This window comes from Pinus tabuliformis, chromosome Q (genome assembly GCF_031772625.1).
Source record: "Pinus tabuliformis cultivar Carrire ecotype Pingquan chromosome Q, CPIR1, whole genome shotgun sequence".
NCBI classification, from domain to species: Eukaryota; Viridiplantae; Streptophyta; class Pinopsida; order Pinales; family Pinaceae; genus Pinus; species Pinus tabuliformis.
Genome location: NC_142296.1, coordinates 362652554 through 362677456, shown reverse-complemented (window position 1 = coordinate 362677456; position 24903 = coordinate 362652554). Strand labels below are relative to the sequence as shown.

General features: G+C 40.4%; 1 protein-coding gene across 3 annotated transcripts in view; it reads right to left on the bottom strand.

Moving 5' to 3' along the window:
* LOC149219667 (protein unc-13 homolog) overlaps nt 1-24903 on the bottom strand; it is a 298200-nt gene that overhangs the window by 131925 nt on the left and 141372 nt on the right. The gene's annotated exons all lie outside the window — the stretch shown is intronic.

The following is a 24903-nucleotide window of genomic DNA, read 5'->3' as shown; positions in this document are numbered from 1 at the left end:
ATGGCAGATCTTTCCTTGTCACAATTCTTCATAACAATACATCTTTTCATATTACAGGTTAATTATTGATGGACATCAACCATACAAATTTACGCATTTTACTCACCTTTCAGTTTTCATAGCGTAAGCTTACTCAAGGCTTTAACAATGCTCTGCGCATGTTTTCCACTTTATTTTCTACCACTTTTGAGAGATTCAATGGCCATTACAGCCCAATGTTATCAGAACCAAACCAGTGATCGAACCAAAAAACCTTGTGGACCAAGAACCACACAAAACCAGACCAGAACGGGTAAAAAAACCAGACTAAAAAACCAGTTGACCAAAAACACATAAAATATTCAAATTCTAAGGAAAAACATATGTGTGTGTGTTTGTGTGCACGCGCATCGATATGAATCCAAACCATTTATACACAAATAAGCAAAAGTTCTTATTTATATAGCATGTAAGGGTGCACATAACCAAAATAGCATCAAGTGCAATCCATATCTGAACCGAAAATACATCAACAAATAGGCTCTAGATGGCCTCTAGCATCCAAAAAAATCATGTTACAACAAATGCCTACATATCATCAAGATCATTGCCTATATTGGGATATAGGTCATCAATATAACCCTCTAAGCATTAAAATAATATAGAAAAAACATAGCATGTCATGTCAAGATTTTGTTTGAGCGATGAGCACATTTTTAGTAGAATCATGATAGAGGAAATCGACAACCAAAACCACTAACATCAAAGTACATAGAGGGCTTGATCCTCTTTATTAAATATTAGTTCCATAACCTTGTACATGACAAAATCCAATGGAAACATTGCAATCCCCCAATCCTGAAATCCTGAAAAACTGTTAAGTCTGTTGGATTTTGAGTGAAATCTAGAATTCTACTTTCTCCATATGAAATCCAATGAGGTTGGAAGTTGGAACCACTCTCAAACATCATGAGTCATTCATTTCATGGTAATGTTAAAAATTTAAGTAAATGGGTGAAAATGAAAGATAAAGTAGTTACCATGAATTGCATAGCAATACTAGGGCCATAGTCTTGAATATTAGGTTGAGGGTCTTAGGCTAGAATATGAGGTTGGCCTAGGGGAGAATTACAAGCGGGCCAACCAACTGGAAAAAAATAAAAAGGCAACTTCTCTATGTTGGCTTGTGCAGGTACAGACCAACGGAACCAATCCTGAACCAGCCGATTCGGTACCGAACCAACTTATTCTGGTTTCGAAGCCCTTACCTGACCGGTTTTGGGTCCAAACCAGTTGGACTAGCCGGTTCCGGTCTAGTTCTATTAACATTGTTACAGCCTCAATCAAAATTTCTTACATTGTTTAAGGATAAGACGAAGTGAAGTTCTTGTCCTCTAGGGTCTTACAGGCGGAATCTGAAAACTTATCTCTCAGGAAAATACTCCCAAGAAAATCAAGTTCAAGACACTCTACAGCCACTGAAGGATGTCATTTATGCAGAGATCCTTGATCTCAAGAATAAACATCAAGAAATTCAAAATCAGCAGACTAATCTTAAACAAGAAACGGAAACACATATCAAGACATGGGCACAGGTGGATAGAGGGAAGGACAAGACCCCCACCCCACACTCCCCCCTCCTGCAAAGGTCAAGTCACTTTAGGAGAAAAATTAAATTCTTTTGGACACTTTTCCCTAGACCAAAGATCAAAGCCTTAGGGAACCACCTGTCCTCCGGTACCAAATTTCAACACTCCCTCTTACTGAGGAAGGTGTTCCTCACCACACCCATCTTGTCTCTGAAGTAGTCATGTTTGCCCCGTGGTAAGGCTTTGGTAAGAATATCTACAACCTGCTCATCAGTGGGAATATACTCAAGCTTCACAGCGCCCTTCTGAACACAGTCTCTGATGAAATGATATTTGATCCCAATATGCTTTGACTTGTCATGAAATACTGGATTCTCCGTGAGTTTAATGCAACTCTGATTATCATAGTAAATCACTGAAGGTCTTAACGGCTGACCAAATAAGCCAAACAACATCTTGCGAAGCCAGATGGCCTCACAACTAGCTAGACTGGCTGCCATATACTCTGCTTCCGCTGAACTCAATGCTACTGACTGCTACTTTCGGCTGAACCATGACACTACTGCTGAACCCAACCCAAAACAGCACCCTGAAGTGCTCTTCCTATCAAAAGCACAACCTGCCCAATCAGAATCAGTATAACCTGCCAATCTCACTCCATCCCCTTGCCTATAGTCTAGACCATAATCCACTGTCCCCTGCAAGTACCGCAAAATGTGTTTTGCAGCCACCCAGTGAACCTTCCTAGGCTCACACATAAACTGACTCATCGTGTTGACTGCAAAACAAATATCTAGTCTAGTGTTGACCAAATACATCAAGGAACCAATCAGCTAGTTGCCTGTACAATGTGAGATCCACCAACTCGGAATCCGAAGCATGAAGCTTCTTCCAGTTGGTAATCATCGGTGTCGACATGGGTTTACAATCCTCCATGTGGAATCTGCCAAGGATGTCTACAATATACTTCCCCTGCCCTAGGAAGAAATGACCCTCCTCCTGCCACACCTCCAAACCCAAAAAGTAATGCATCAAGCTAATGTCCTTCATCTCAAACTCCGTTGCAAGAACTTTCTTGCAGTGCTCTATGAGTCTCTTTGCACCTGTAATGACCAAGTCATCCACATACAGCACCAGAATGAGAGGCTCCTCACCTATCACAATATAGTAAAGGTTCGGATCTGCCTCACTCTTTGTGAAACCCATCCCCTACAAGTATGTATCTATCCTGGAGTACCAAGCTCTGGGAGCTTGCTTCAGGCCATAAAGGGCCTTCTTCAGTCTACACACATGGGACTCCTTCCCATGCACCTCAAAGCCCTGTGGCTGCTCAATGTACACCTCCTCCTGTATGAAGCCACTGAGAAATGCAGTCTTCACATCCATCTGGTGGATCTTCCAACCCATCTCTGTTGCTATCGATATAATGGAGAGGATCGAAGTATATCGAGCCACGGGAGCGAAGGTCTCCTCATAATCAACTCCCTCTACCTGGGAGAACCCTCTAGCCACAAACCTCGCTTTGAATTTCTCAATGTTGTCATCTGCAGCATGCTTTACCTTGTAAAGCCATCTAGAAGTAACCACGGATTTGCCCTCAGGCCTCGGCACCACCTCCCAAACATCATTCTTCATGATAGAAGAATACTCCTCCTGCATGGCCTCTCTCCAGACCTGTTGACTAGCTGCCTCCTCATAGCTAGAAAGCTCAGAGTCAAGGATGCTGGTAGCCATTGCCATATAGCTACAAAACCTCTCAGGTGGTCTACTCTCTCTGACCGGCCTCTTAGGCTCAGCAACAGATGTGGCATCTCTCAAGGTGTCTTCAAGCCACTTGGGCTTCCTCTTCCCTGAGCGCACTTCTCCCATTGGAGAATGAAACTCCTCCTCCTCATCATCATCAGGAGCCTGAACTCCTAACTGTCTGTTTGTTGTCCTCCTGCCTGCACCTGAACCTGTAGAAGTTGAGGTACCGTGTGAACTGTCCATCAGTGGACTCCCTAGTGAACTACTCTGTGAATTGCTCTGCATGCTGCCCAGAGCACCACCCCTCTGGCTCGACGAGCCACTACTCACTGACGGACCTGACATCCTCATAGATGTACCTCCTGATCCCTGCCCACTGGATCCCTGCGACTGACTCAACTGCTGCTGAGGGTCTGGCTGATCCAGATACTCTAACTCCCGTGACCTCCTAAAGGCCCTGTCCCCCTCGAACTTCACATCCCGCCTGACAACAACTTTCCTCTGTGCAGGAATGTAAATCCGAAAGGCCTTTGAGGTCTCACTGTAGCCCACAAAGATACCCTTCTCTACGGTGGGCTCTAGTTTGGTCCTCTTCTCCTTGGGTATGTAGGAGTATGCAATGCATCCAAAGATACGAAGATGACCAATATCAGGCTTCTTCCCAGAAAAAGCCTCCTCCAGAGTCATGTGCCCCAAGGCACGATGCAAACTCCTGTTCTGCAAATAAACAGCTATGTTGCAGGCCTCTACCCACAAGAGCAATAGCAACCCCTAATCATGTAACATGGCTTTGGCAGCGCCTACAATGGATCTGTTCTTCCTCTCCGCAACCTCGTTCTGCTGGGGGTTGTAAGGAACAGTGAACTCCCTCCTAATGCCTGCCTCCACACAATAGTCAACAAACTCTCCAAGGGTGTACTCTCCCCCATTGTCCGACCTCAGGGACTTGATCTTCTGACCTGTTTGTGTATCCACAAGAGCTCTAAACTCCTGAAACCGCTTGAAGACCTCACTCTTGGTCTTCAAGAAATAAATCCAGGTCCTCCTGGAGTGATCATCAATGAATAAAACATAGTACTCATATCCACTCAAGGAAACATGAGACATCTGACCGCTCACATCGGAATGAATCAAATCAAGTATCCCAGTCACTCTGTTGTCACTGCTGGGAAAAGGGGATTTGGCAAACTTGCCCATCACACATCCTCTGCAAGTATCAAAGTGATCAGTACTGAAATCTGGCAAATCTGTAGTGATCTCCCACAAAGTCCTCAAGGATCCATGATACATATGTCCCATCCTGCGGTATCCATGATACATATGTCCCATCCTGCGGTGCCAAATCTCACACAGCTCAGAACTGCTAGCTTTGCTATCGGTACTACCGCTCAATGCCAAAAGGGACTGGAATGCAAACTTGTACACCTTTGCATGGCGTACACTTATCACTCTAGCTGAATCAGCTAGGGTTCCCCTGGGATACATCAACACCTGTCCTCCCCTGAACAGTACCTCATATCCTCTGTCCTCCAAAGCTGAGACGGATATGAGGTTATTCCTCATCCCTGGCACATAAAGAACATCTGACACCTTCAAGGGAGGTTTGGACTCCCTCTGAAATGTCAGTGTCCCCACACCGACTGCTCTAACAACTCTGTCATCACCGAGTACTACCTCTATATCAGTGCCACTCTCTGAAAGCTCTGAGAAGTACTCACGGACTCCTGTCATGTGACGTGAAGCCCCACTATCCACATACCAGATACCCGAAGATGCTCCGCTAATCGAGGGAAAAGCATGCTCCCTCTGAACCTGTGTGACAGGTGAGCCTGCACTAGCGGACTCATACACAGTGAACCCAAACTCCTGGTCAAAACAAACTGCAAAGTCCTCAACCTCTGCTGAAGCTACCATGCTCTGGTTCTTCCCCTTCTTCTTCTTCTTCTCCGGACACACAACTGCATAGTGTCCCATCTTTTGACAATTCTAACACTTCACCTTGGAATAGTCCTTCTGTGTGTTACCCTGTTTACCTTTGCCTTTTCCTTTGCCCCCACCATTGCTTGTGGAAGCCTACTTCTTCCCTTTGCCTTTCTTGCCTCCTGCCGACAGTGCTACATCCTCATCTTGCTCAACTGGCTTGGCTGCCCCAAGCTGACCTTTCATGATCTCTGTCTGAATGCAATCATCCCAAAACCTCTCCCATGTGGGAAGGGTCTCATGTGCACAAACCCCATCAGCAAAGTTCATCCATGAACGGGGGAGGCCATTCACTGCAATCCGCACCAACTTAGTGGGTGGAATGTCCTCTCCAACTGCTGCCAACTCATCTCTCACATTAGTAATCTTTGTGAGATATCCAGCTGCACTGTCATTGCCCATCTTAATGGTCTTCAGCTTCTCCTTCACGACCATTTTCCGGTTCTCATTGGTACTCTGGTAGAGATTGGACAATGTTGTCCACATCTCATGGGCATTTCTCTTTCCTCTCACATGAGGAATGCAATGGTCTTTGACTCCGTCTAGAATTAGTCTCTTACCCTTGTTGTTCTTTTTATTATACTCAGCCAACTGAGTAGCATCAGTAGGCACAACAACAGGGTTCTGTGTGGTATGCACCATGATGTCCCAAAGTTCTGCCTCCTCAAAGATACTCTGCATTCTCTCCTTCCAAACGTTGTAATTGCTATGACCATCCAACCTATCCTCCACCCTCAATCCCAATGATATCTTGCTATCCTAAAACTGAAAAATAGCACTGTTGTAGTAAAGATAAAACTGCGATTTGTAAAAAATCAGCTTGCTGGAATTTTCTGAGTGAAAAATCAATAGGTTGTAATTTTCCTCCTTGCTGTCCCAAACTGCACTTCAGCACTCAAGCTCCGATACAATGTAAAAATTTCTCATTTCCCACCCCGATTTTCAGTTTCACCTTATTTCTCCAAAATAGTTAAATGCCATTTCCCATATCCATACATTCAACAACTGAAAAAATAAATTTTGCTAAAAACACAAATTCTGGAAATTTTACAGAATGCTAGAAAATGCAGAAATAAAAAATCAGCAAGTACAAACAGCTATTTAACACATTTAAACACAGTAATTTTTTGTTAAGGTGACCCTAGAAAAATCCCCTACAACTCTTGGGGAAAACCAGTTCGAGAACTCCTTATTTCTGAAAAAATACTTTTTACAGTGAGAAATATTCAGCAAAAATCAGCAAGTAAACTTTTACAACTTATCTCGTTTTCCATGCCTCACAGCGAACTGAAAAAACTTGCAAACAGCAATAAATGTTGTGCGTCCTCCTCGATTTCTGTGCCAATTTTCAACCTTAAATTCTGTTATACGACCTGCCTAGAAAATCGTGCAAGCTGCTAGAAATTCTGTTGTACAATTTCCTCGATTTTTGTGCCCAAAATTGTTGTACTACCTCCTTGAAAATCATGCCAACAAACTCATATTTCTGCTCCTCGATTTCTATGCAAACTGTTGTACGGCCTCCTTGAAAATCGTGCCCAAAAATCTGCCTTTCACTGTATGCTAACTCAGCTGTACAGACTTGCTGGAATGCTGCCTTGGAATGTGTGCCAAGCTGCTGCCTCCTTCTCTTCCCTGTCCAGAAATCTCCCTTGCTCTCCTTCTCCTTGTCCAGAAATCTCCCTTGCTCTCCTTCTCCCAATCTGCTCATGAAAGAATGAATGACCTTTTCCTCCTTTAATCTAACCCTAAGTGACTTTTGGGTGATCCCTAAATCCAATCGCTGAAATAGATTGAGATCTAGGGCTGAGATTAAATGCTCTTTTAAATCTCACTTTCTATTTTTTAATTCACCCCACTTTAATAAAAACCCACTTAGTCATTTATTTCCAAAGTCACTTTTCATTTCCAATTTTACATTGACTTTATTAAAGTCACTTTAAAATTAGACTTTAGTAACCTTATCACTTAAAGTCACTTTTAAATTAGATTTGACTTTATAAAAATTATAAAGTCACTTTAGGAGAAAAATTAAATTCTTTTGAACACTTTTCCCTAGGCCAAAGATCAAAGCCTTAGGGAACCACCTGTTCTCCGGTACCAAATTTCAACAGGAAGTGGTTGAGGCAAATTGAGGGAAAAGTGCACTAGGGGAGCTAGAAAATTAAATTTCAATATTAGGGGATGTTAATTTTAGATAACAACAGTATGTTCTATGCTTTAGCACAATTTACTTCAATGTTCCTAATCAGCCCAATGACAATTTCCAATTATATTCAGTAGCAATCACATTAACTTAAACACATTGATAGTAAATGCAGATAGAACATAAAAACATTTGCAGAAGACATGCCAAAACAAGAGGACACAAGATGTGGTGGATGCCTCAGAAAAACCCCAATGTGGGGGAACCCTTTGATCAAATCTTCTTATTATTCTTCAATAGTTCAGCAGAGAGAGTACAAATATCAAATTAACTTGCCCAAAACAGTCATGTCAAATCAGCAGTCAATTGAAGCCCTAACCAGAAAGTCAACGGTGGTCAAAGCAGCTCCAAAATGTCATCCAAGCATCTCGGTTCGGTTAACGGTGGTCAACGGTGGTCAACAGTGGTCAAAGTCATCCCAAAATTAGTTCGGTCAACCCAGTTAAACACTGCTGTAATTTCTGCAGTCAAAGGTTGAAGTAAAGCTAAAGTCAAACCAATCAAATTGTCCCAATCACCTCGAAAATTGTGCCAATCAATACGGCCTTCAAAAATCGAAATTCTGCCCACTAGAACGAAGTCAACGCTGGTCAAAATCACCCAAGTCAAAGTTGTCATGTGCCCTGAAATTTTCCACCTCCAAAACAAACCTGAAATTCGTCCTCCTTTAACATGTGCAAAGCTGGGAAGGATACCTCCAAGCTGTACGAACCAATCAAGAAAGGAGAGAGATATGTGTGATGAGATGAGTGATGTTCAAATGAGGAGAGAGGTCACTCCTATTTATACACTTCACTGAGGGTGAGGAGACACATCTATTGGGCTTACGAGCCTACATTTGACTAAGGCCGACCTTGACAATTTGTGCATGGGAGAGAATAAATTCAAAATTTCATTTCTGCTTGTCAGAATGAGATGATCCTTATATCAAAATTGGACCTCTCAAAAAGAGGAATTCAATGCAATAATCATCTGCGTCATATGAGTTGTCCTAAGGTGGAATTTGGCCCTAGTTGCCAATTTTAACATGGGACTTTCCTTATCCCTTTCTTCCCCAAATTCCCTACAAGCTACCACCTTATTCGTTCGGGATAAACTTGATCTCCCAGACATTACTCTTGAGAGGGCTTGGTTCAGCACTGATTCCACTATGTTCATTCGGTTCTGGTCAGTCGGGAATTGGCTTCAAGCAATATGGGACAAGTGTAAACTTTTTTCCCTCCCAAACAAGATATCCTTGGATGAAGATCTTGTTAACTTTTACACTGCTCTATTTAGTATCAATTACTTTAGCCCCATTCAATTCTTTAATTAGGAATTTTTTCAACAGCAATTAATTCTTCAATTCATCAATAGTGATTGAAGATAGAACAGTAAATGTGATGACAAATAAGAGACAATCAATGTTGAAGAATGTAACTAGTGTCGGTCTTCATGATTGTATTTGAGTCATGATATATTATATTTATCAAAAGAAAGAAAAAGAATTTTATTACTAACTTATTAAAGCATGGGTTCCATGCTTGGGTCAATTGTTTTTAGGTCATAGCCTCCATTGCAGACTTCTAGGGGTTATGTCAAGTGTCCTTGTCCATGTCATATTGAGCTCTTCTTGGGATTTATTTGTCAAAGAAGAAATTTATTTTATTGTATTTTAGGTCTTCTAGGCCTCCTCCACCAAGTTGGCCTCAAGGAAGGACAAGTCAACCTCAACAGGGGAATTCGACCTCACAAGAAGCCTATATATTGGAGCAACTCAACCTCATTTGTCACTCACTCACAGCAAGTTAGAATTGCAATAGCTGGAAGCAGTAAAGGTGCAAAATTCAAGAAGGAAGAAGGAAAGGGCAAACGAAGGAGAAGGAGGTCATTATTTTGCTAAGGAAGTCGAAATTCTCTCTCCCTTGTCTCACATGTGCGAAAGAACTAAGCTACTGGAGGGGCTGAAATTGCAACCTTCAAGTTGGGCCGAAATTCTGATGCAGTAGGTCAAAAATCTGTCCTTGATGCAATATTGAAGCAGGGTTGATGCAGTATTGTTGCAGTTGATCTTTTAAGGTTGGAAGAACAGTTTAAGGGTTGACTTGGTGGAGGAGGAAGGTTGGTTGGTCTAGGGTCTTGGTCTTTCTCATTTGAATCACTGAAGGAAGAGTTCTTGACTAGGTTTTCCCCTATATAGAGGTTTTTCCCTAGCTGTGCGCCTACATCTAGTGTCCTTGATCTTCGTGTTTTGGTTTTGGTAATTGCTTGATGAACTAAGATAAAAGAAGAACATAAAAAAGAGAAAATCTTTCTGCCTTTCTGATTTTCTAACAATCAACACATCAACAATAGACCAGTTTGGTCAAAGACCAGGGAAAACCCTTTGTCATTCTTCTTTTATTAGATTGTCATAAAATATGCAGCAAAGAGTACAATGAGCAATATCTATCAACAAGAGTCAAAGTCAGAGGTTTTGACTATCAACCAAGTCAACCAACCATAAATCCAATATACCAATGATGAAAGTCAAATCTGGTCAATTGTCTTAAATTTGCAGTTTTGTCCCTAACCAGTGCACAACAGTCAATGGTCAACCCTCCAATTAACTTAGTCAAAGCAACAATAAATGTAACCTTGAATGTTGGTCAAGTTTAGCCCAAAACAATCAAAGATCCCTGTGAAAATCGGTCAAAGGAGAAAGAAAGTTGTTTTCACAGTCTGCAATTTCCTATTGTCACAGTTTGCAATTTACTACATGACTTTAACGCTCGTACCTATACTTCTCAGATTCTTCTCCATGATCGCTCAAAGGACAAGTTTTGTATCCAGGAGACATATCCTGAATCAATAAGACTCCAATAGACACTAGATGATGTATCGAGGCCTCTTACAGGCTATGGCAAGCACCTATTATAGTTGGGCATGAGTTATAGATTCTTAACAACCTTCCTTGCTTTCCCGAGTCTCGTTTTTTCACGTGCTAAGCCCATAGTAGAGGAGAGAGTGTTGTCGATAATGTATTGTCTACTTACACTCTTCATCTCTTTATCCGCCACCTTTTGTTGACCCCCATCACTCTAGCCACCCACACTATTTTATTTTTCTTCCTTCAAGCTGACAACCCACCCCTTATTGCTAAGGATATAAGGACAATGATCTTGACCTTGCCAAGAAGGTGACTGAGACCTTATATAAGGAGGCCTTAACTAAAGTTACATGTATTTGTCACCAAATACACTCCTATTGTTAAGATGAAGTCTCTACTTTGTTATGACCTGAAATCAAGGATCCGATTTGTTGGGGTCGAAAAGTCTTCACTGTAATTTGGAGTACAAAGGATTACTGTTTAATAAATTCAAAGGTGCCTTTGTTAATGTCATGTAAAGTCTTACCACAGGTGCCTAGCTCAGTGTCTCAGTTCCTGAAGAAAAAGTTCGATATATCTCTGCAACAGTAGGTTGAATATGACCTAATGTAAAGGGATTTGTATCTCTATTTAAAGACTGAATTAAGTATCTCTTTGGAGGAAGTAGTTAAGCTTGTTCACTGTGGATGGTGTTAAAGGGGCTTGTCACTCGAAGTATGAGGTATGTATTTTTATAATTTTTGTTCTTATAGCTCTGTCAACGAAAACCATGCATAGGTCTAGTTGCAAGTCTGCTTCAAAGTTCTTCTTGAATTCTAGTTCAAGAAGTAAACATAATGTCGCTCTTTAATTAGAGGACAAGTTTATAATCTAAAGTCATTCCCCTTCATATGGTGCAGAGTTAGGGATACTAGATCGGCCATGATATGTCTTATGAGATCACATATCGAAATTGTCACCAGTACTGTAAAATGAAATGTGAATCAACAACATTGTGCTTCCTTGAAGATACTACACCAGCAGGGTATTGAAGTTACCATATCCTGTTGTGTTATGGGCTATGACTAGTATAAGGGCCGGTATATCCTGAAAATAAAATCACTCACTGTATTGAATGAAGTCAAGTTATGGCTGCCAAACCTGAAGTCTATTTAGACAGTCAAGATACCAAATAAGAAGTCATACCTTGATGGAATGAGGTTAAAGGTTGAAATACAAAACTTGTTGAATCAAAGATTTCTTGACTATAAATACTTCTAATCGAAAAATCCCTATTTGGTGAAGAATTGTGATTCTATGTAGATGTAGAAGAATGTTAAAATTGCAAGGAAAATCTAGGGTATGAAAGATTGGGCACTCCAAGGATTTAGATAACTAGGGTCAGTAAACCCTAGTAAGCACAAAGGGTTTGGTTTTATGGACTTTTAACAATCAAGGATTTGAAGTTATATACCCAAGCTAGTCATTTATAAACCTTAAAGGCTTGGAGAAGAAAGCCTAGGGTCTATGGGCAAAACACTAGGATCAAACGTTTCAGTTGAAAGTAGAAACCCTAGATCTTACAAGAAAGAAATGACATCATGATGATGATGTGGATGACGCTGACAAAGTTGTAGATGTTTGCAAGGAGTCCATAGATCAAGAGGGGGCTATCATTCTTCTCCAAAGATAAGTATCATATATCTCTCTTATTTGATTATCACTAATAATATTAATTTCTACTAGTAGTTAGTCTCTTGTCCTTGAATCTTTGCTTGATTGTAATTGTTCTTCCATGGCCTCCTAGTGAGGATGGAAGGTACACAATGAAGACTATCAAGGTTTTGGCAACAAATGAAAAAGGATGGAAGAACAAAGGTTTTGACAAGAGAACTTGTATTGAGAGATATTGTTCTAGTTGAAATTTGAACTCAGAGGGAGCAGAACGTCTTATGATTGGATGGAATGAAATTCAAAGCAAATATGACCTCAACTAGTGTTTTAAAACTCCAACTCCGGTTCGGAAACGGCCAAGGGTCGGCTCCGACTCCGACTCCGACTCGGTTACAACTTGGCCGGTTTGATTTCAATGACTCTATCGTTGTAAAAAATACATTAAATATTTTTTTTTATAAAAAAACATAATTTTAAAGATTTTCATTCATGTTTCCAAACACAAAGCTTTAGAACATAGAGAGAAGGCAATATATGATCAAAGTAGGCTCATGAATATATCCATTATATCAAAATGGTATCCAATGCACTATCCAATACATACATGATATAGAGATCGAAACAAAAACACATAACCAAGGAGGCTCTAAATGGCCTCTACAACAAAAGTAAACTCTAAAACATCACTAGTCACCAGTACTACTAGTTACTGCTAGAGGAGCCAACATCATCTGGCTCAGACTCTGAATCAGAGTCAGACAGGGAAACCCATGGCTCCTCCTCATCATCATCTCCAACTGCAATTGTAGAAATGGTAGCACTAGCAGGTTGTGCAGTAGCTGCATGCTGAGATAGATGAGATATGCACTTTTGTCGTGGCTGAGCAGAGGAAGCGCTTGCAACTAGAGGGCTTGGGGTTGAGCATGAGGCTGGTACAAGTGGATCTGCATTCAACTGAACATTTTGTTCAAGTGATGCCTCCATCTGTAAATCCAAATCAAGATCCTCATCAAAATCAAACTCTGTTGGATGACTCTCCACTACCCAATCTGATGTTGGATCAATATCTTCCAACACAATGGGATCTGAATCAAGTCTTTTGTTCAGCAATTGGTTGCGTCTGAGCTGGAGGTTGTATTGGACATAGACTAGATCATTTAACCGGTTTTTATCCAAACGATTTCTCTTCTTCATGTGAATCCTCTCAAAGACAAACCAATTGCGCTCACACCTAGTAGCACTGCAAGTTTGACTCAAAATACGAATTGCAAACTTTTGCAATTGAGGATAATGGCCACCAAAAGCCTCCCAACATTGTGCTACAAAAAACATAGTAGTGTAAAGAGCTATCTCAACAAATTATATCCAACAGTCAACTTTCAAATTATAAACAATTTAACAAAATAAGAATTTGAAAATTGAAATTTTTGTTTACCTGGCTCATCTGCTTCTCTTGCAATCTTTGCTAGGTTCTTGCCAAAGGTACTTGTGGCTTTGCTGAAACAAGTGACCTGTTGGTGTATCTCCAGTTGATCACTCTCCAATGGGATCATGCGATCAGTGCAGTCAATCAATCCATCTCTAACCACCCCACCCAAATATCCTACCTCCAAAGCTTTATAATGATACCTTGGGTTCAAAAAATACCTCGCTGCATGTATAAGGCGATGGAGTTGATTGTTCCATCTTTCATCAATGATTGCCCAAATGGGCCTATACTTAGCCACTCTATCCTTGTATGATGTCTTTATTTGCCCCATTACTTGATCCATAGCCTCATAAATGAAGCCCATAGCCAATCTTTCCCCATCCACCAACTGCAACACCTTAACCAGTGACTCAACAACCTTCACAATCTTTGTTGCCCTTTTCCAAAATATTTCTTCATTAACTTTCTTTTTCAAATCTTTTCCATCCTGTTTGTGAGACCACTGGCTTTGATTCCATTCATCACTAGAAAACATATTTTGCAAGTTTCTATGTTGGGAAAGCATAGATTGCAATGTCAAAAAACGAGTTGAAAATCTAGTGATGGCAGGCCTAATAATATCTTTGCCCCCTGTGTGTCTCCTCATCAGGGTCAAAATCCATGAATGTGTTTTTCCTCTAACAATTCATCAGCAAGAACATAGTTAGAGGCATTATTTTGATGATTCGAACAACATTAGCCACCCCCACCTCCTAAACAACTTCATCTAATCGCTGAAACAACAATTGTCCATCTTTCACCCTATCAGATGCATCAACTGATTTTAGAAACATGGTTCCCTGTGGGCAAAAGATAAGAAAGTTTATGATGGTACGGTTCCTTTGATCAGTCCATCCATCTGACATGATGGTACATCCTGTTTTTGCCCATGAGTTTTTGAAATCTTTCAAATACTCATCAATGGAGGAAATTTCTTTCTGCAAACGAGACCCCCTTAACTCATGCATAGTAGGGCCTTTGAAGCCCTTTCCAGCAGCAAATATGGCATCAAACATAGGCTCATAATATGGTGAACGGGAAGCATTGAAGGGGATATCAACATCATACCACCATCTAGCTATGTAATCACAAGCAGTCTCCCTCAATTCTTTCTTCCAATGGTCATCTAAAGTGGGCTGCAAAGTTCTACTAGCTTCAAGACCATGTGCATCTGATGGAGAGGAGGGTGTGACAAAGTCAAATAACTTTTGATATTCATAACACCCTTCTTTTTCATTTTACACTTACCCTTTTTTTCTTGCATGGACTCGAAAGAGGGAGGAACATAGCAGAAGGGGTTGGATGCATCAGTACAAGGGATAGATGAAGAGCCCTCAAAATCAAAATGGTGGTTGGTAGCCATCATTTGTCGTATACTCCTCTTCCTCCCAATTTCAGCCTCTATTTCATTTTGCCTAGTTTTTTATTCCTGAAACTTCTCAAAGCTATTTAACAACTCCTTCCTAATCTCCCCAATTTGTGGTGATTCACATGGAGTAATTTGGCCTCTAATACCTACCAAGTGTTGTTTCAGCCTATGAATGCCCCCAGGACCCTCCTTAACTATGGCAAAATTTGCAATGCATTTGATTATCAACCATTTCAGCATATGCCCAAGCAGCATCTTTCACTCTAGGAGCCACTTTTTGACTTGGAAATGAAAAGAAAATATCTGAAAATGAAAACAAAAAATAGCATCGCTTCAATGTTCATTTCTATTACAAAAAAACACTCTTTTCAATTTTCAGATTTGCACAAAAAAATAAATAAGCAAAAACAGATTTTAGAAGTGAAAAACATATGCCTCTAGGCACAAACCGCCTCCTCAATGCTGCTCCAACAAACCAACTCCTCAATGCTGCTCCGATGGCTGCCCAAGAAGCTCCTCATTATTGTCCCAATGTTTGCCCAAGACTCCTCACTGTTGCTCCAAAAACAAACTCCACAACTCTTCACAAACTCCTCACAAATTCTCACACAAATGCAATGAGATAGCTGTGAGGAAATGAGCGGGGTCGGGTAGCTTTTATAGGGTTGGGAGAGGTAAATGGACCTCAAAATAACCCTAAGCCAAACTAGAATTGATTGTGGGGTCCATTTTACCCCCCAAAAAAATCTGCAGGCCGTCAATTTGCCACAATGACCAAACCGACTGAGTAAACTCGAGCTCGGCCGACTTGGTAACAACCCGGCCAATCGAACCGTTTTGGCCACCAAGCTGACCCAGTCAGGCAATGGCTCGGACCTCAAAATAACCCTAAGCCAAACTAGAATTGATTGTGGGTTCCATTTTACCCCCCAAAAAAATCTGCAGGCCGTCAATTTGCCACAATGACCAAACCGATTGAGTAAACTCGAGCTCGGCCGACTTGGTAACAACCCGGCCAATCGAACCGTTTTGGCCACCAAGCTGACCCAGTCAGGCAATGGCTCGGTCTGGCTCGGCCATTTCTTAAAACAGTGACCTCAACAAGAGGGAATAAGGCTATGAAGGGACATCATGTCAAGTACACTTTTGTAGAGACTATTTTTTCAATGAAAGAAGTGAACTACCTCAAGTTGGTGAGGTACATGAAGAAGTGCTACAGTTAAAACAGAAAGGCGGCCTTGTACAAGCTCCTCAGAATTGATACAGTTGGACTGATGGATCAAGTTTAATACTATATGAATTGTTCTCTAACGAAAGCAAAAAATCTCATATGTCAAAGGGAGTTGCATTAACCAAGATATTTGCTCTAGACGGGAGAAGTCAAAGCTACTCCAGGAACTCTTGCTTAGTTGATTTGACCTCAGATGCAGGATCTTGACTAGATAGTTGACAACACCATTGACAAAGCAAGCAAATCAAGATTGCCATGACAAGATCTGCTTCACCAAGAATACCCAATTAGGGTAATTGATGCGACCAAGATGACGGATAAAGTAAAGGAACCAAATCAATTTATGAATGAGCCAAGGCATGTAGCTCATCATATATATTGAGGTATCAGCACGGTACAATTGATCATGGCACGGTCAGTTATGGTTTGAGAGATGTCTCAAACTAAGAAGTACAACTGCAGGGCAAGGAGTGCTAAAAACAGACGAAGTTTACATATTTAATATTGCTTATGATGGGGCTCTAAACTTGTGGATGAGCAGGAAGCAAGTCATCTGTTGCACTCAATGGCCAAGTATGTTGCAGTTTGAGAGGTGAGCTATGAAGCAGTATGATTATAGTTTGCAGGACTGGTTGATCAGGTGTAAGTGACAGCATGATGATGATTCAGGGAACCTTGAGATATAGCATCTCTACATCTGTGACATGGCACAGAAGAGAGTGATAAGGGTCAAGTATATCTCCATCGATGAGCAGGCAGTTGATGTTCTGACAAAGTCATTACCCAGGGATAAGTTTGTGCACTTCAGAGACATGTTGGAGCTCGTGGAGATTAACCCTTTGGTTGAGAGGGAGTATTGTTATGTCTGTAGCATGGAATGGACATTCTCCCAATAGGGAGAATGAGTCCAAGAGGCCCAAAGTGCTCAACAGGTAAGGTTGAGTGAGTGCCTCACAGAGGAGGACCCTGATCACACACCACGTGGCAAGAATAGTGGAGTGAGGTATTGGACCCTGATCACACACCAGGAATGGTGGAGTGAGGTCCTTCAACATCTGAACCCTGATCACACACCAGGTATAGTGGAGTGGGGTCCTGGACCCTGATCACACACTTGGTAGGGTGGAGTGAGGTCCTTTCAGCATCTAGACCCAATCACCAACCAGGAGAGGTTGAGTGAGGTCTTGGCCTAGAGTGCTCACCAAGAAGGGTGAGTGAGTGCTTACTAGTTGAAGTATCTCAACATTTTAGCCTAGTGAGAGACCTTGAGATTTGAGGACCAATCCCTCTGAGTGAGTCTTGGATTTGAGGATTGATCACTCTGGGAGAGTGAGTCCTAGGACCGATCACTCGGGAAGAGTGGGTCCTAATATATTGATGGCATGACATGTGTTTGGTACCACCCCGAATATGGCCACTAGTGGACACTGATGGTAGATGATGATGATGTTGATGTAGGTCAAGAGTGTTGATCTAGATGATAAATGAATTACACCTCCCTTAGATCATTGTATACAGAGAACATCTGGATAGTCATTATGAATACATCCCTAGCTAAGAGGGAGTGTTGAATTTTGTACCTATGGTCGGTCTTCATGATATTTGTAATATTGAAAATGAATTATATTTGTAAAAGAAAATTATATGAAGCATGTTCTTCATGCTTGCAAGAAAAAGACTTGTTTTGTAATCAAAAGAAAAATATTATAAGGCTCATCAAAGAGCAAGAAAATGAAAATTTTGAATTTATAATTTACCTCCACAAAGACCAAGTCAAGTTGGCTTGCCAAGAGTCACGTCTTTTTAGATGGATGAAACACTGTAAATAAAGCCAATTTGTCTCCATCAAATATAGACTTCAGATGATCTAATCTGAGGTAGAGTGTGAGGTTCCAAAGGAGTATGCGAGATTTCTCAAGCAAAATGTTGGCTTGAGGCAAAGGCAAATCGGAGGCTTCATAATTGTTCGTCTTCATAATTGTACTTTCTTTCTGCCTTTCCAATTTTTCAACATGGTATCAGAGCTAAGGTGAAGAAGGAAGGAAAAAGTCAAGTTGAAGATCTATTGAGGAAAAAAGATCATATAAGGAGATAAGTCTACTATATATAGGAACTATGTCTAAGACTACCAAAATCTTGGAGTGACTTTGCATCAGGACTTAACAGTTGGAAGGATATACCAACATTTGAACAAATGTGTAATGCATGCAGTCAAGAAGAAGCTAGAGTATCATTAGTAAACAAGAAGGAGGATGAAGAAGAAAACATATCTAATGCCTATTATGCTCATCACAAGAATAAGGGAACCTTCAAGAAGTTCAAAGGACCAAAGAAGAAGGTTGACCTATCCAAGATCAAATGTTACAATTGTCACAAGATGGGTCACTACAAAAATCGATGTCCAGAGAATCCAAGGAATAAGAAAAAAGATAGGGATCAAGCAAATATTACCGATGAAGCTCCACCTAAGAAGAACAAGACCGAAGAATCTGAAGTCAAGGGCTTATACTAATAAGTCCTCTCTCTCTCATATCCCTCTTAGTATTCTATTTTAAGTTTTGAATTCTTTTCCTTTATGTTTTGATTTCTAGAGTTTGTAAGTCTAGCATGTCTTGTTAGAACAGTTTTTGAATTTTTGATAAGTTGTAGGTATCCCTCAAGATTGGATTAAGAGTGAGCATCCACCATTTTTACCAAAAAGATAAGTATTTTGTTCTTTGTTTCATCTTTTCATGTTTGGCTTCCTCCTCACTTCAAGATTTGTTTGTATTGTATGCTAATAACCTTTTTCTTTATATTTCCCTTGTTAGGAAAAGATTGCAGAATACACAAAGGTTATGGTGGAGACTTGAAGCGTGGAAGAAGTTTTGTTGCAAAGGAAGCCCTTCAAGAATTGATGTCCTACAAGGTTTGTTAAAGAACAATTCAAGGTATGTCTTAAACTACAAGTTATGTGACAAAGTTCTCTTCATAGAAAAAGTATGTTCATTCTCTTTTGAAATTTGATTTACATTACTGACATCGATATGTCTAGGGTTTTGAATCTCAAAGATTCTTGTTAGGGTGATTAATCATTAGATTGAATCTACCCTCATTATATTATCATTTGATCATTCTTGTGGAACCCTAAAAGGGTTCACTGTAAAACCCTAACCTAAGTGTATGTCAGTATTGATTATGAAACCCTAGTCTACTTAGGGTTGTTAACGAAATCTAGGAATCCTATTCTTTTGATATTTTCGGTTTTTGTATTGTTATGGAAAAATCCTAGTCCTTTATGGTTTGTTGTTAATGTCTAAACCCTATATCTTTAGGGTTTGATAACTTCGGGTTTATAAGCTAAAACCCTTTTGATAGTTGTAGTAAGATCTTAGGAATGAAACCCTTGGTGTATGTTCATTTGTCTAATCGAAATCCTAGCCTGGTCAAAATTGTTGTATATCTAACTTTAATGTATTGATGTTTGTGTCTTGGGCTTACCTAGTCGATATTGTTGTAATATGTTAGTGCACGATTATGAAATCCTAGTTTATGAATTCTAGGGTTTGTAACAAAACCCCAGTAGAAATTAATATTCTAGGACTTGATGATATTATTGATATGTTTTAGTTTTCATCATGAAAATCTAGGATTTGGAATAAACCCTAGTAGAGTATGTCATAGAATATATTATTGAAACCTTAGATGTATAGTATTGTGATTGGATTATTATTTGATTTGTTATCTAAGGCCTTATGTCTCAAAATCGAATGTAGGGTTTATGACAAACCCTAGTAAGAAGTTGAAGTCTAGTATGCAAATAGATGTGTCCCTTATCAATTATGAACCTAACTAGGTTTAGGCATTTGATGCCTAAAGTCTAAATGCTTTGATGCTTCCGTTATAAGAATATGCCATAATTAACTTCATGCTTCTATATGCATTTGGTTATACTTACTATTAAAGTTTTGCAGGTACATAATCTTCAAGATGTTGGAGATATTCGTAATTGAAAAATAATGATGAGCATGATGAAGGAAGCTATAAGGATGATGATGATCAAGATGACCTTGATGAAGTCGTGAAAGGTTGAAGCTTCTCCGATGTTATAGAAGAAAAAAATTGTTGATCTCCCTAAGTTAAGAGGGAGCATGGTTAGAAGAAAAGAGTACATCTCCCAAATTGAGAGGGAGGGCATATTATGAGTCATGATGGATACCTTGTAGAAGAAATCGAAGAATGAATAGATCTGCAATGTATTGAGGATGTCTTGGTGCTACTGAAGAAATGAAAGAAGAAAGCTTCTAAATAGTTGAATATGAATAACTAAGTGGCATCAAGATGATTGAGAACCCCAAAGGTTTGTGTTTGCTTGTATATGTATATTTGAAAGTTCATTATTGATTGGGGTTTATGTCTAACACGTAAATCTCTCCATAAAGAAGGATGAACACTTGGGAAGCACGCTTGGACAAATGGATATATATATAGTTTATTAGGGAGAGATGAAGCATCTAATGGTGGATGCTTATGACGACATTTGGTTGGCCTATGTGTTGATGTCTAGATCCCAAAGAGGGAAGGTGGCGTTGGTCATGGAGCTCCGACCTTAGATACACACCTAGATCCCTCGGTTGATGGTTAGCAAATAAGCCTGATGGTACCTAGATTGGTTGAAAGCTTGAGTCCATCTTAGTCCCACCTCGGTAGAATACCCTGGTCAAGTTTCTAGTCTGCAACACCGAATGTGCTAGAACTCTTCGTAGTTCATTTTGAAGATCTTCCATGTACCTCTATATATTTGTAATTATCAATACCTACCTAGTTAAGAGGGAGTGTTGAAAAATGTAACTAGTGTTGGTCTTCATAATTGTACTTAGGTCATGATGGTATTTATCAAAAGAAAAAAGAAAAAAAAAAAGGAAATTTTATTATTAAAGAAATTGACTTATTAAAGCATGAGTTTCATGCTTGGGTCAATTATTTATAGGTCAAAGCCTCCATTGCAATCCTCTAGGGTTTATGTCATGTGCCTTCTCCATGTCATAGTGTAAAGAACCCTTCTTGGGATTTATTTGTCAAGAAAGAAATTTATTTTCACGTAAATTAGATATTTTAGGCCTCCTTCGCCAAGTCGGCCTCAAACTGGACAAGTCAACCTAAACTGAGGGGCAAAAACTACTATATAAAGGCAGCAACTCGACCTCATTTGGAGCACTCACTCACCAAGTTCGATCTGCAATTGCTGGGGCAGTAAAAAGTGTGAAATTCAAGGAAGAAGTTGAAAAGGGCTAGCGAAGGAGAAGGAGGTTTGTCTCAAGCATAAGAAGTCGAAATTCTTTGTTTCTCTCTCACACGTATGAAGCCACTAAATTGTTGGAAGGGTCGAAAATTTTGTTTTGTTGTTGGGGGTCGAAGTTCTAAAGTTGGGAAGTCACATTTTTGGGTTGTTCCTGGGTTGAAACTGTTGGACAAGAAGAGACTATTGAAGGTTGCTTAATCATTTTGAAAAGCTAACTTGGTGGAGGAAGGTCTATTGGTCTAAGGTCTTGGTCCATCTCATTTTGAATTACTGAAGGTGTTAGCGCTTGAAATTTCACCTCAGGCTGAGAAAGGTAAACTCCAAGGCAACATCAAACCACTTAGCCTCGTAGCTAGCCCTACGGGGCAAGAGAGGGTTCTATCCGGTCTATCTCGATAGGGATCTTCAACGGGCGAGATAACCAATTAGGAAACACTGATTTTAGGCTAGTAAACTGATAAAAAGAGTTTGTTTTGGGATTTTTTGGATTTTGGTGGAAAATCGGGGAAAGGCAATTTTGGGTGCGGGGATTGGACACAGTTTTTGCAGGGGGTTCTTTGGGGCAAGGTAGGAGACTGTATTGATGCCTTTAAATTAAGTGAATGGGTAGGAATGACCGGTGAGGAGCTAAAGAGAGCAAGAAACCTTCAAGAGTTCTCTTTAGACAGATGAAAACATAAATATTAAGCAAACTTAAAAGCAGAGCATGGCAATCATGAATTCTACTTTAACACTTCATTTGCCTAATTTCAGAAGAAAAAGGAGGAGGATGATTTCACATAACACACTTACAAGTACAAAGAGAAGCACACCATCAATACATGTAACCACAGGAATCCCAAAAAGGACTGCAAAACCCCGGTCTTTCTTCCTTTGCCAAAATTGCAGAGATACAATGAATAATACAATAAAGCTTTCTCCCTCAAGAGTCCAACCATGAAAATGACCAAGAAAGTACATAATATAGGCAATCTAACATCTTTCCTTGCCTCTAGGGGTCGAGCTCATCCTTCTAGGAGCTGTTTCAACCAATTCTAAACTGAGCACTAAAATCTAGGCAGTCAAAACAACTTGCCTCTATAAGCTAGGAAACCAATTCATTCATTAAATGTTTGCTATTTCATGAATGAATCTTCTAGAATAGGTAAATAAGTGTCATATCAACATGAAAATACATTAATTACATCAAAGAGGGTGAAAAATCCCATCCCAAGTCAAAACTGGCCAAAGCTGGGCGAATTCCTGAGCTGTAGGTGAAAAATTATGAAAATTGCCTGATAGGTCGCGCCCTAATCCTGATAGGTCGCGCTTCTTTGGAGCTCCGTTTGAGGCACTTCCAGGTGTCCAAAAGAGGCAAAAGTGGGCTTGTTGGAAAGGTCTGGATGTCTACTTTCCAACCCAGCTGGAATTTCTGAATTTGGTGGCCATTTGCCCCTCCAAAATTGCAATCTCCCAAGACTGCTTCATGTTTGTCAAAAAGGTGGCAGAAAGTCAATTTTTGCATGTTTTTTTGACCTTCTGGAGGCTCAAAACTTGATGAAATCTCTTGGTAATTGCTGAGCAGGTGTATCTTTGCATGACAAATCCAGAAATACTGAGTTTTCCCAAAATGAAGTTGCCCATCGAATAGGTCGCGCGCGGCGCGCGACCTATCAAGGAGAAAAACCTGTTTTTTGCCCAAAAATTCATAAGTGACCAAAAATGCTCAAAATTTTTTGAAATTTGTGCTGTAGTGAGGTCATTTAATATCGTGCTCCTTCAAGGAAGCCTCAGCCAAGATGTGGAGGGGATCGGGCCTTTTTCGTCGTTTTAGTGCCTTGGCCAACCTCCTTGGATCTGGCGATTGTAATTTTGACATTTCTCTAAAACCATGACACTTGTGCAAAAAGTGAAGGAGGTTTTTCTTCCTTGGCCTGTTGTGGACAAAAACCTCTCTCAGTTTTCCCAAATTCATCTTTGATTGCCCTGAAACATCTTTTGAGTGAAACTTGTCCCGATGTGTGGAACAAGGGATTTCGTGGAAATGAAGCGAACTGAAGGGGATAGGGGCCTTCTAAATTCTTGGGGAAATTTTTGGGAGTGGGGAGGGATGTTAGGAAGCAGGGGAAAGTGGAATCTCAGAGATTGAGCGAAGGGAAAGGGTCCAAAAGGGCAAAACACAGGCCAAACCTAGAAAATTGCCAGGTTGTAGCTAGAAACTAGGGTTTGTGCAAAAATGAGGAATTTGGCGGATCTAAGGGATGGGAAGTGTTTGATAAGGTACTTTAAGGATGGGGGAAGGTGTATGAACATCAGGATACAAGTTTTGCCGATTATTTGACCGTCCAAGAGAAATTGCCTTCAAAACCCTAGGAGAGGGAAATGACCTTGCCTAGGTGCAACTGAAGCATGAACAAGGTGTAAAATGACTCATTAGACACTGACATGATAATGACAACCCTATGAATGATGATAAACTCAGCTGAATGGTGATCTGGACCGACATTTGGACAACTTTAGGAGTTAAAGCAAACCCTAGACCTAATGCCTAGTGACCAAATTTTGCTTGAAGACTCACTGAAATGACAAAATTTGACCTTGACACTCTGAGACCACTTTGTAAGAGCATATTTGATCACTGGAGGAAGGCTGGAAAGACTGACACTAACAGAAGGAAGAGTTCTTTGACTAGATTTTCCCCTATATAGGGGTTTTAGCCCTGGATGGGTGCCTACATCTGGTGTCCTAGATCTTTGTGTTTTGGTTTTGGTAATTGCTTGATTAACAAAGATAAAAGAGAACATAAGAAAGTTAATAAGAATATAAAGATATCACAAGTAATTATCAACATAAAGAAAATATTTTTGCCTTTCTGATTTTCCAACAAGAGAATTGGTCCGAGAGGCCTAGAGTGCTCAACAAGCAAGGTTGAGTGAGTGCCTCATGGAGGACTCTGATCACACACCCGATGGCAGGAATGGTGGAGTGAGGTCCTATACCCTGATCACACACCAGGAATGGTGGAGTGAGGTCCTTCGACATCTGGACCCTAATCACACACCATGTATAGTGGAGTGAGGTATCACACACTTGGTAGGGTGGAGTGAGGTCCTTTCAACATCTAGACCCAATCACCAACCAGGAGGGGTTGAGTGAGGTCTTGGCCTAGAGTGCTCACCAAGAAGGGTGAGTGAGTTCTTACTAGTTGAAGTATCTCAGCATTTTGGCCTAGTGAGAGACCTTGAGATTTGAGGACCAATCCCTCTGAGTGAGTCTTAGATTTGAGAATTGATCACTCTAGGAGAGTGAGTCCTAGGACTGATCACTCGAGAAGAGTGGTCCAAATATGTTGATGATATGCCATGGGTTTGGTAGCACCCGGGATATGGCCACTAGTGGATACTGAGGGTAGATGACGATGATGTTGATGTAGGTCAAGAGTGTTGACCTAGATTATAAATGAATTATACCTTTCCTTAGAGAGATCATGTATACAAAGAACGGCTAGATAGTCATTATGAATACATCCCTAGCTAAGAGGGAGTGTTTAATTTTGTAGCTATGATCGGTCTTC